The following is an 11,979-nucleotide window of genomic DNA, read 5'->3' as shown; positions in this document are numbered from 1 at the left end:
TTTAGATGTAATAACAGCGGAACTCCGGTCCGCTAATGATTGGCAGTAGATTTTTACGTACTGGCTTGCCGGGCCTAAAGCACAACCTTCAACGAAGGAACGCCCATTCACGCATGTCGCTACACAGAAGACGCTCTAACTGAGAATCGAACAGGCAACGTCTAACTGTGAGGCGACAATGCTACCAATGATAAGAAAATTGTTGGCAATGTAATACAAATGTAAGAACAGTAGATTTTAGCTGTGTCTTAAAAGAAAACACTATTCAGAATATGCAAACTGTATTTATTTGTAGAAAACTACTATTCCTTTATCATTTGTCTGTGTACAAATGGCATTATGTATCTGCCTTACTGAAGCAATTCTATTTTTCTGACTATTATTTTCCACCCAGAGTACACTTTGCTTTTGCAATGTACAAAGGTGATGCTGTGAATCATTTACTCCTTATACTATGGAGATGTTTCAATGATTTGGTACATTAGATTTGGGAAAGACAGAAAGAAGGTAAAAAGAGATGAGATTTCTAGCCAAGAGATAGAAGTATTTTACTTGATAACATCTGAGACAGGCAGGCATAACTATCAAAGAGGGTAAGAGAGTTGCACTGAATAGAGAGAAGTGTGACACCCTGACCTCATGTAAGAATGGGAAAAGGAGGGTTGATGATGATGATGATGATGATGATGACTGTGGAAACAGTGCCACTTTTCCTTTTCACTCATGACTTATTGCTAAATATAAGCTGAGAAATTACTTTCAATATATAAGTAACCTGCCTATAGATACAGTAACTAAACTGCATGCTTTTGTTACTCTACCCTTTGTATTATCAAAAAACGTCCATCACAGTTTCCACACAAAGTCTTGCTAAGGTGTGAAGCTGTACCTTATTCTCTCAGTTGTACTACATCTATGACTGTGATTCTTCATTCGGCTGTCTGATATTAAGTCTGGCAGAAGACTCTTACTAAGGCTAAGGCAAAATCAGTCAAAAAATAACTGAAGATTTCAGCTGGAAAAATGGCTGGAATTTTGTTGTGTATTGCTGACTGTGACTGAAGCAGGAAGTAATCCTTGCTCTGTTAGCATTTATCTAAATAATGCTGTTGCAGGACCAAAAAAAAATCTTAGATGGGGTGATGATTCTGTCCACACTTTCAAAAATTGTAATTTCCTATCATCCTATACTGAACATTACTGCGTATAATGCATGCATCAATGGCTAAAATTAGCCTTTTTTGTGCTAGAACAAATATAGTAAAAATATGCTGTAAACATTCTAGGTACTCAAACAAATAAATATGGTGAGCATAAATGTTTTTGAATAAATCCCTGGAACAATAGCCATTACATACTTGACTATTATTTACTTATCAAAACAAACTTTACACCTTCTTCAGCTACAGCATTATCTTCCCAAAAAGGTTCATCCCATTTCCACATTGTATGTCCACCTACCCTGTCTTGGTTTAGCCCCTCTTCCCACATTGTATCTTCCATCTTTACTATTCTCCATGCTCCGCCTTCCATTTTATAAGAATTAACATTGCATTTTGTAAATAATTAAAAGCTATTCTATTCTTTCATTACATATCTGTTTGTCTGTTTTTAGAGCATTTTGTGGTACAGCAAACTTGTCTTTGTCAGAAAGCTACTACACTTGTTTACTTAAGCAATAACCCACGCCTGGGTGTGGGTAATGCTGGATTTACCCAGAGTTGGTGTGGTTTGGTCACGAGGGTGAAGCTTGAGTGGCCAAACAAAGACAACCGTGGGTAAATCCAGCATTACTCACACCCAGAAGTGGGTTATTGCTATTATACAATGACATTATTTAAGAAAAAAAATACTTACTTTTCTTAAATAATGGCATTGTATAATGCCTCCATGCTGCCCTTCCATAGCTGTCTGGTATTCTGTGGCAGTTCTGATGTACTGTGCATGTGTATGCTTACACAGTACATCAGAGCTGGGGGTGGAAGCAACGGAGAAGGCAAGATCTCTGTTGCTTTTTACAAAGTGTCTCGCTATGTTAAATGAGTTTAACATAGCAAGACAGCTTTAAAAAAAGCATCGGAGAAAGGAAGATCTCCGTTACTTTTTTTAAAGCTGTCTCGCTATGTTAAACTCCTTTAACATAGCAAGACAGTTTCTAAAAACCAACGCAGATCTTGCGTTCTCCATTGCCGTAAAAAAAAAAAAAAAAGACATACTAATGAAAAAAGTCCGGGCGACCGGACCTTTTTCCATTAGTATAAGTCTGATTTACAACGTGCACGCTGACCAATCAGTGTGCATGTTTTGGAATATTAATGGGGGGGGGGTCATTGTATAATTGGTTTGTTGTAACCTCCAGCTGAACCAAAAAAAGGTCCAAATGGATCAGTGTTCCATGAAGTCAACTAATAAAATAAAATAAAATTGATTAGATAAAATACGTGAAGTAAGAACTAATAAACAACTGCAAACACCAGAATGTGTAGTTTAGTGCTTTCATTCACTTTAATTGCACAAACTTCTTCAGAACTCTAACTACTCTAACTCTAAGAACTCTAAGAACCAAGAACTCTAACTCTAAAATTGATTCCCTGGTGTTCTAATATGGCAGCATCAGCTGTAATTTTTTGTGCTGATTATGTTTTTACAAAAAAATGACAACTTTTTGTTTCAAAAGCAATTTTTTTAAATGATTATGCGTTTCATGTCTCTCAATGTATAATAAAAAGACAATTTACATTTGCATACAAGTTTTCCAGTTGTATCTTAATCTCATAATGCATTTTATAAAGACTGCTACATTTGTACATATGAGTTCATTCTATACTGTCATTGTAGTGCTTATTGATCTTTCAGTGACAAAGCAATATAAGTCATAACTCCCTCTAACCGTTTAATAAACAAAGGAAGATATTTCATAACCTGGTTTAGTAATGGGCACTATAGCTTTTTTCTACAGTTGTAAGAATGCTTCTATGTTGTTTTATAAATCAGTTGTATAATAGCCCTGTATGATACCATTATGTCGATCATTATGTCATTTATGTTTTTTTGAGTTCTGGTTTTAGTAGTATGTTCTGGAACTGAAAATATTCCGTTTCTGGAAGAGTCATAAAATAACATTTTAGTGGATATAATATTAAGGGGTAAAAACACACACACAAACACACACATACACGCATGCACCACACACACACACACACACACACACACACACACACACACACACACACACACACACACACACACACACACACACACACACACACACACACACACAAACACACACAAGGCAATTTGTCTGCATTATCCACAAGATAGTAAAAATAAAAATAAAATTCACCAGCTCTGTGGCATGGGGGATGAAGCCCTAGCTGTGACCCAAATGACCAGAGTTTAATGAGCAGCTCTAGCACCAAAGGAGCTGGGCAGAGGGTGGGAAGGCGTGGCTAGTTGTTGGCATGTCCAATCCAGTAGTTAGGGGAGGGTTTCTGCTGATGACTTGACACATGGTCATGGCAGTACTGTACAATTACATGTCAGCCTGGAATAAGAAGAGGACTGGAACCGACTGATGTTATGTGTGGTGATGTGTGCAATATTGATAGCTCCAGCCATTTAGGGCATAAAAACATTTGCTTGCATATAGGACACTATATGTGCCACAGTTGTCTGCTCTCCTCTAAAGCCACTTAGACTTTCTAACCCACAAGTTGTACAGTTCTAGACCCAGGGAAGACTACTGGGGACACTAAGGACAAACAGAGAAGTGTGAACATATCTAGAGCAGCTGATGGCATGCAAATAATGCCTAAAGAAATGTAAAAAAAATAATAATAAATAATAATGCTACTACTACTGTTACTACTAATAATAAATAACTTAGTAAATGCTACGATCTTTCCTTACTCCCTGCCTCACTCTTTTTCACAAAGATAAGCAGAAGAACATAGATGGTTGATCAGTATAAGGCAGAAATAACCAGTAGTGCAAGTGCACAACTCTGATCACAGCTTGATAAATACATAACTAATATTTGAACCTCTTACCCAAGATCAAGGATGCAGGATGTCAGACAGGATTAATAATGCTCTAATTGCTGACGGCATTGAAACAGACATGGGCAAATTTACTGGCAAGATTAATGAAGTATGCTGTTAAATATGTGAAGACATCAAAGGGAACAATTCCCTGATATAGACTCACACAGAATGTTTATGTGGCATTCATCCTTTTGTTGCCACTGTGAAGTCCTTTCAGGACCACTGCCTTCTGTTTGTTCTAATTAATGCAGTTCAGTTACATTTCTGAATACATCAGTAGTTACAAAATGTATGCAGAGCTATGGAAAGACAGATCAGAGCTTTACCTGTATGTCCAAAGTTTCCAGGTGACCATTCACAGTAGGTGTCAGGGTCCAAGTTCCAAGGCATGGATAATAAAAGTGGACTCACCTCCAAATATTCTCAGCAGAGTAAGCAAGGAAAGTTGATTAAATCTTTGGAAGTAGCTGACAACAAAAGGTCTTCTGGGCATCTGAGACCTTCTCAGGACTCTGCAGATGTCTGTTGAACAGCAGGACAAGCACTGCTTTCTGTAGTGTTCATCCATACTATTCATCATGGTCCGATTAAGGGTCCAAATACTTTTCTTGTTGAAAAGGTGCTGGTTAAACTTTCCCAGTATGCTTGGAGCCCAAGAATGTGTTCACTAATTAGCACAACTTTCAGCTCCATGCAGCTCGGATGCTCTGTGTTATATATAATGCAAGAAGTTACCAAGAAAGCAGCAAACCAGAGAAAACTAAAGAAACTACCTCTGATCAGAAATCAAGAAAAAAAAATCTAACTAAGGAAGCCACTGGACAGGGATAGAGCAGTCCATTAGGCAGACAATTCAGGAGACATGCAAGATAAAGTCAGACCAGTGATGTAACTGGATAGAGATATTTAAGCTTAGTACTATGCAAATGTTGGCCAAGACAATTAACTAAAGCAAGAGAATAAAATGAATTAGTAGAAACATGGCTGAATAGAAAAACATAGTATTATTAGGAGATGGACAGTTTAGTCACTAGGACATGGCTTAGTGGAAGAAAAGTGGGCAACTAACAATGTAAAAATGCCAAGAATCAAAGCAAGAAGGTGTTGTGCAGAATTAGAATGAGTCATCGGAGAAAAGGCAATGCAGGCAAGAGGAAATAAGAAGAATGATAAACTGCATGTTCAGGTTGTGGGTTGTAGGCTGACACAGGGAGAGCTGGGAGGAGGAACACATGATGTGTACTGAAGCATGAGGAGCATCAGAGGAGAGCATGGGACATGAAAGGTTGGTGGGTTTGCAAAATGTAGTAGTAGAGACTGAGAAGCACTAGCAGGAAAGATGTAGAGGTGCAGGAAAGTAAGGGGAAATGCTTAAGAGAGAGTAGGATGCAGGAAGGGGTAGCTTGGGGACAGGTGACAGAGGAATGAATAGACATGATGTTGGCTGGAAAGAGTAGAAGAACAGGAGGTCAAAATGATGGAATCATGGAGCTGGTGGCAATCAGAAATGAAAGAAACCTCAAGAAAGGTAGGTACTCTGCTAAAAAACAGGAAATGGAGTCAACAATGGCATGCAGACAGGGAAAAAAGAATGGATGTGGAAGAGCAGTCAGGAGTAGTTAGGTAGTAAGGATCACTGGAAGGACATCAGGAGGGAAGCAAATGAAGCAGAAAGTGGGGAGACTTGGCAAGAATGGAAAGAGAAAGTTTTGGTGTGAAGTTCAGGTGTCTCAGAGGAAAAACAGGATGGGGAATCAGAGGGCAAGTAGGCATAATATATAGAAGGAACAGAGTGGCTGTTGTGGTAGGAGACTCAGTCACAAGGGGCATTTGGTGGGGGAACAGGGGTCTAATAGAGGAAGAAATGATTCTTAGCTTCATGAAGATGGGCCGAGTAGTGACCAGTACGGCTAGAAATGGAAAGGTATATCCCTATATCACAGTCCTTATGGGAACAAATGATTTGGTAAGGGAGACCATGGCAAGGCAGCTCTAATACGTGCTATCTGTGCCAGTACACAGCAGTCTGGGCAAAGAGGAAATGAGCCATATAAGTAAGTGGTGTAATGAACAAAGTATTGATGTGCTTGGATTTCTTAAGACAGTTTGACAGGATATATAATTATTTAGCAGTGACAGGAAACATTTCTGTCCAGGGAGGGGGTGACGATCATTTCTGTAACATAGTTTACAGACTATGTCAGAATGACCACAAAATTAAAAGAGATGAGAGATGAAAAGAGACTACTAGTCTGACAGAGCAGTAAAAAAACAGAAAAAAATAATGGATGAGGAAATAGGTAGAAAACAAAGGGTATGGCAGAAATTCAGTGAGGGAAATAGCACTGTGGCAAGAAGCACATAGGAAACCAAGCAAAGGAGGAAGAAGAGATGTCAGGTGTTTAAACAGAACGGACACTCCAAGCAAGGATTACAAATCAGTATAGGTAAGGAGACAGGTAAAATATATGAACTGTAAAAATGTTAAGAGAAGTGGGAGGCACAGCAACGAGCATAAAGTAGAAAAGAAGTCCTGGCAAAGAAGGTAAACAAAACAATCAGGTTCAGTGTGGTGCAAAGTAAAGCAAGAGGCCTAGTAAGGAAGGCAGCTGAACTGAAAGTAGTTCATAGTCGTTATATAGGCCAATACTGTCAACATAACTGAGATACAAACCAGCTATTAGAGGGCTGGGAATAAAAAAAATTCCTGGAGGATAAGATTTTTGAAAGCGTATGGTAGGCAGGGATAGAGGGGAAACAGAATGATGTGTCTTTGTTCCCACACCCCTGATCTCTTAAAAATACTAGTTGCATTGTCTTGGAGTAAAAGGAAATGTTGATGTTTAAAATGTGTATATTTAGCATCTGTGGAATATTACACTGTTAGCAGCCTAAATATAGTATTATGCCCCTCAGCATTCCCTGAAAAAAAAAATTTAAAAAGCATAATCAAGGCAAATGTAAACATCTCCTATTAGTAAATGGTGTTAGAAAAGTACCACACACACACACACACACACACACACACACACACACACACACACACACACACACACACACACACACACACACACACACACAAAGTACATGCAGACTTAGAATTTTTTTTAAATTTTAACAAAAAATGCTTTTGCCCGACCCCCTCCACATTTGACCATTAACTCTCTGTCCTCTGGACACCATATGATATCATTCATTTTCCTCAATGTGAGAGTTATCTGGTCCATTCATTTCTGTTGGGACAAGACTCGGGTGCAGGAGTGCTGCTGTCATTCACAGAAGGTTGGAATTTTTTTATTTTATTTTATTGCTATTAGCCTTAACTCCCTACACATCCCAGGAAGTTTCCACGGAGGATGTGTAATGGGCATAATGCTGCACTCCTGATGACTTTTGCAAGCAGTATAAGTCAGAAAAATACCTGCTTCTACAGATCAGGCACTAATGCAGATATCTCCAGTGTCTGCCAGGGAAATCTGTGTGTGTGCGTGTGTGTGTGTGTTAGGGTTGCCAACTATCCAGAATTTTTTTGGGCAGTCTAGAATTAAGGGACACTGTCAGTGACATTGAAGAACACAAGAATATCTTTGATTGAGCTCAGTAATATTGTACGACAGTCCCCTCGAGGGGAGGTTAAATGCATACTACTAATCTGCACGCATTATGCTTTCATATACCTGTCTTGACATGAAAAGTTGGCAACCCTAGTGTGTGTGTGTGTGTGTGTGTGTGTGTGTGTGTGTGTGTGTGTGTGTGTGTGTGTGTGTGTGTGTGTGTGTGTGTGTGTGTGTGTGTGTGTATGTGTGTATGTATATGTATCCAACATATACACCATACCCTTTGTGTATGTATAAGTATCCAACATGTACACCATACCCTTCATGGGAGAAGAGAGTGGGCTCTACTCTTTGCTTCCCCATTAGTTCCAACAGGTACCTATGTCACTATTTTAACCCAAGTCATCTAGGTCATAGTCAAGGCTTCTTCCTTCTGTGCCAACAGAGCTGGCAGCCAAAGAACTTTTCATATTATGAAAAATCTACAATCTAACCACATCATCAGCAGAAGTTTTGCTCAGACAGACCTAAGCTTTCACAAGATTCAAAGCAATTCATTTCCATCTGCTTGTTTTTGGGATATTTAGCATAATTAGTAGTATAAACAATGCTCAATATTTCTTAAGCCACACAACTTACAACATGAGTATCATTGAGAATTGTCTCCATCATAACGGAAAGATTCAGCTGATTCCATGGAATCTATCCATCCATGTATCTCTCTATCATTTTATCTAAATATTGACCTATCTGTGTCTCTATCTATTTAAATTTGATAACAGGGGTAGAGCACAATCCTATCTTGGCCATGTTCAGGCTCAGCCTAGGATATGGTATAATAAAATGAGTCATATTTAATTTCAGACACATAAATATGAGGAGACAACATGCTGTCAGGTTACACTGAATACATAGTAGTCAATTACCTGTATCTACAAAAACTATACAGGTTGTAAATGCGAAACACAAGAGCTGAATGCAGAGTTATTCAAGGGGTTGCAAGTTATTTACAATTTTTGAGTCAAGAAAAACATTTGAAATGAAAAAGTGTTTTTCTTGAAAACTGTGGCAGACCTGGTTGGGAAATATAAGGAGTAATTATGTAATAGAATTTGAAAGGTAGAGTTGAAAATAATAGAATAGGTAGGGATATTACAGAAGTAGGTTAGAGGAGGTCAGTGGGGACTGCGTTTGGAGGAAGAGACTGCGTGAGGTATTCTATATTTAGCTTTTGAGAGACAAGTCTAATGAATCTACATATATGGGCTGTTGGTCACTTTGATCTGGCAAATTAAATTTTTCCACCCTTAAGAATTTATCTTACTTATGATACATTACTGCCTGATTTTGATGTCAATAACATTTTGTTTCTAAAGTAGCTATTATCCAAAACACAAAGTAAGGCTGCAGCTAAAAATAGCACAATAACACATTTTTACATCTTTTAATAGTCAAAGAATGCCACTTAATAAATGTAAGCATTTTAGTGAACTAAATGGAGTGAAGTAATCTTTTAGGTTTTCTTTTTTCAAGTAAGTACCTTCATCAAAATTAATAGAGGACTTTGTCAGACGTTTAGGTCTGATTATTTCTTAGAATGCAAACTAATTTAATATGTTATAGATGTGTGTGTGTGTGTGTGTGTGTGTGTGTGTGTGTGTGTGTGTGTGTGATGTAATAACCCACCAATCTTATATGGAATTTTAATCTTACTCTGGAGGAAATGAGACAGAAGTAAGTATGGGGTTAATGTATGTCTTTAACAGCTGAAGAGAAATTAGCATTTTAAAGAAAGTGGCAGTGAAATATGACTTTCATCTAGGAGAAGTAGGCTATAAAGTAATAACCTATTAGAGCTAATATAGGGGGAGCTAAAGTAAGGAAACAGGATATAGAGGCTATGGTGGTCCATATCAGATGCATAACTAGGGTGGGGTGAAGGGGGTGGCTGGCCTGGATATAAGGTGTCAGGGAAGCAATTCCTCTGTGCTGATGTTTTGGAGTGCACTACTGACATTCAGAAATGAATGTCAATACTGCGTTTGATGTCATAGCTAAAGGACTATAGTGTGTAATGTGTGGGCATTTAACAGAGACAAACCACTTGTTACATTTGCAGCAGTTTGCTATAGTTGCAGAGCAGATAACCTTTCTTTTCTTCTTCTAAACTTTGAGTTGAAGAGACACCAGTTCAGAGAACTGCACAGGGTGCCAGATATCCAAACTATGGTTCTGATCCGTATTAATTAGTAGAGTGAGTTGATGACAGGGTATTAGATTTTGAGATAGCAGCTAAACTTGCATGATTAACAAACTGAAGTTTCCATCTACATGAAAGGTGTATGGGGACAGAGTATTCAGAAAGCTTAGGTTTGTAGTACTTAAAGTGCTTCACTGTTGTAATTTGCTAGTGCTATGGAACCAACTAGTAACTAACAGCTATGTCAGAGTTGCCCGTAGCAAGAGCTGATTAGCAAGTCATTTGTATGTCTCTGAATTGGACACTTTATGCCATTGACTGCAGGCAACAACAGACAGACAGACAGATACACACATATACATGTACACAGATGTTCACATATGTATACAAACACACACACACACACACACACATACTTGCACACAGATGTTTACACACATGTACACACACACACACACACACACACACACACACACACACACACACACACACACACACACACACACACACACACACACACAGCCATACATCACTTATCAACTGTAGATATATAAAATGAAGCCAATCAATTAAAAAAAAGCAAGTAAACAAACAAATGAGTAAAAATAGAATTATTTTTTAAAAACTGAATTTAGAAATAACAGTAAAAACAAAAACAGTTGATACAAACCTAATAAATTGTTCACAGGTTCATAGGTTCAAAAGTATGTACTAGGCTAATGAGCATCAGGACCTTTATAAGCCTAGCCATATAACCTAACTCAGTTCCTCTGTATCCTGGACATTTATTTGGAGGAGGTATGTTAGTCAGGAAGGTTATAAAGGTTATGGGGAGGGGTATGTTAGTTTTTGCATTGCTGTCTGCCTCTGTATATCAGTGACATGAGAGCCAGACCCAAGGTAAATTTTTGTTTTCCCATCCATTGATCAAGGTTACACTTAAATAGGATTAGGGATGGACTCTGCTTCACATGGATGGGGAGCCTGTTCCGGAACATGGGAATCCTCTGAAACACATATCTGTCTATCAACGAGTATAATTTATGTCACAAGAAATTTTTAAATGCTTGAATCTAGTGGGTCTGATGCTGTTCATTTTGCAGATGTGCAAAAGGTCCATTTGAGCTGGATCTGAAGCTGCCTTCTATGCCAGGCATAGACTGCCTCTCATTAACCTGAAGGAAACAAAGTATACAGATAGGGGTTTAAGGCAATCTATATAGAACAATATGTTTATACCCTGGATTTTCCTGGTGAGGAACCTTTGTGGGAATTTCAATTGTTGCACATGTTTTGTCAGGTACATGTTGAAGGGGGCATTATACTCAATGATGGGTCTGATAAGGGCCAAATAAAGTGGCACTAGAAATACCTTGGAACTGGATGCCATGCCCTTACTTATAAGATTGGTGGCATAGAATGATTTTCTTACCTCCTTGGCCAGATGTTGGTCAAAGGTCAGATTACTGTCTGCATATGTTCCCAGGTCCCAGACTACTAGGTCACCACTTAGGGATGTCTTATCAATGGAATATTTAGCCTGGGTAGCAGTTTTTCCACAGGGCACTATAATGTATTTGTTGGCACTGAGTTTTAATTTGAGATTTTGGCACCAGTCATTTGTCTGTGTTAGACCCACTTGTAAGATGTTTGTGTCATGGTGCAATCTATGATAGCTTCCAATTTTCAGTCATCTGTGAACTTGATCAGCCAAAGGCCCTTGACATTAATCTTTACCTCCAAGAAATAGATGTCAAATAGGAGTGTTCCCAGCAAAGAGCCCTGAGGTACCCCACTGTGACTGGTCTCTTACTGGTGGTAGTCTCACCAATCCTGACTTCCTGGGTCCTATCTGTGCAGCCAGCTGGCACTCCATGGAGTTATGTAGGAGTTTATATCTAGTTCAGTGAGTTTGTTTACTATACCAGAGTGGGGTATTGCACTGAACACCTTAGCCAGGTCCAGGTAGTCATTATGCACTTTCTCCTCATCCATTGCCTTGGTGATCTTCTCAGAGAAGTCCATCAGATTTAGTAGGCTTGACTTTCCCTTGACAAAGTGAAACTGGGTTGGATCCAGTGTCTGAAGATTGTCTATGTCTTTGTTGATCATTGCCAAGATAATTATTTCCATGACTTTCACATTAGATTAGTCAGACTAATGGGTCTGTAGTTTCCAG

At 38.7% G+C, this 11,979-nt stretch overlaps 1 protein-coding gene across 1 annotated transcript in view; it reads right to left on the bottom strand.

Annotated features, from left to right (window-relative positions):
- Window positions 1-11,979, bottom strand: part of PDE2A (phosphodiesterase 2A) — a 1,720,394-nt gene that overhangs the window by 184,586 nt on the left and 1,523,829 nt on the right. The window lies entirely within an intron of this gene.

Source organism: Protopterus annectens, chromosome 5.part1 (assembly GCF_019279795.1).
Source record: "Protopterus annectens isolate FY-2018-M chromosome 5.part1, PAN1.0, whole genome shotgun sequence".
Classification (NCBI taxonomy): domain Eukaryota; kingdom Metazoa; phylum Chordata; order Ceratodontiformes; family Protopteridae; genus Protopterus; species Protopterus annectens.
The sequence above is the reverse complement of the archived record's forward strand: the minus strand, read 5'-3'. Positions and strand labels throughout refer to the sequence as shown.